Consider the following 790-nt stretch of genomic DNA (forward strand, 5'->3'; position numbering starts at 1 on the left):
GACAGGATATCCTGGCCGAACACTATTAGTACACCTCTTTCTTCTCATTGAATTAAGCAAAAGTAGCTGTATATCTATCCTACTTTTATATATAAATACAAAATGAGCTTTCCTTTGTATCCCCCCTTTTTTTTTCCGTCCTGTCAGAGGTGGATATTCTATTGGCATCTAAATACTATAGGTGTTTGAATTCAGCTAAACAATCCAACACTGTCTAGCACTCTGTAATATTAGTGGGTTATCCTCAGAAGTTATTGACTTGAACCTTTTACAGCTCATCGTATTAATATGGCTTTACTTTATATACTTTGTTTTTATACTTTTCTGCTGGATGGTTAAGACCAAGATAAAGCAAGACCTCTATAACAAGAAATTTAACTTTTGTATCTGATAAGGTCAGTCAAGTACCCTCAGAATTTATCCTGTAGCCCTGTACCACACTTTGTCGGTGTCAGCCATGAGGATGAGTCATGCCCATTGCTTGACTGATTTGCCCTCTGTGAAAGCCTGAGAGAATGTTTTTTCTCTCCATGTGACTCTCCCCAGGCACACTGTACATCATCGATCACATTCCTCTGTGGCTCCATAATCTTCTTGATCGGAAAATTTGGAGCACAATTGAGTCACAATTGAGTACAGGTTCTCCTATGTCCGGAGTCTTCACTGACCTTGAAAGGCTAGGGCCAAAATGTTGGTTGACCTTGCAGCCCTTCCTTTTCTCCAATTTTGATCTGCTAACTTAGGTTGTTAACCCTCCAGAAGAGAAGCTAATTATTAACCTGCAATATAT

General features: G+C 39.1%; 1 protein-coding gene across 6 annotated transcripts in view; it reads left to right on the plus strand.

The window, feature by feature from the left end:
- The window catches only part of Nprl3 (NPR3 like, GATOR1 complex subunit), a 63146-nt gene that overhangs the window by 26055 nt on the left and 36301 nt on the right, over positions 1–790 (plus strand). The window lies entirely within an intron of this gene.

Source organism: Octodon degus, unplaced genomic scaffold (assembly GCF_000260255.1).
Source record: "Octodon degus isolate 3935 unplaced genomic scaffold, OctDeg1.0 scaffold00021, whole genome shotgun sequence".
Taxonomy (NCBI): domain Eukaryota; kingdom Metazoa; phylum Chordata; class Mammalia; order Rodentia; family Octodontidae; genus Octodon; species Octodon degus.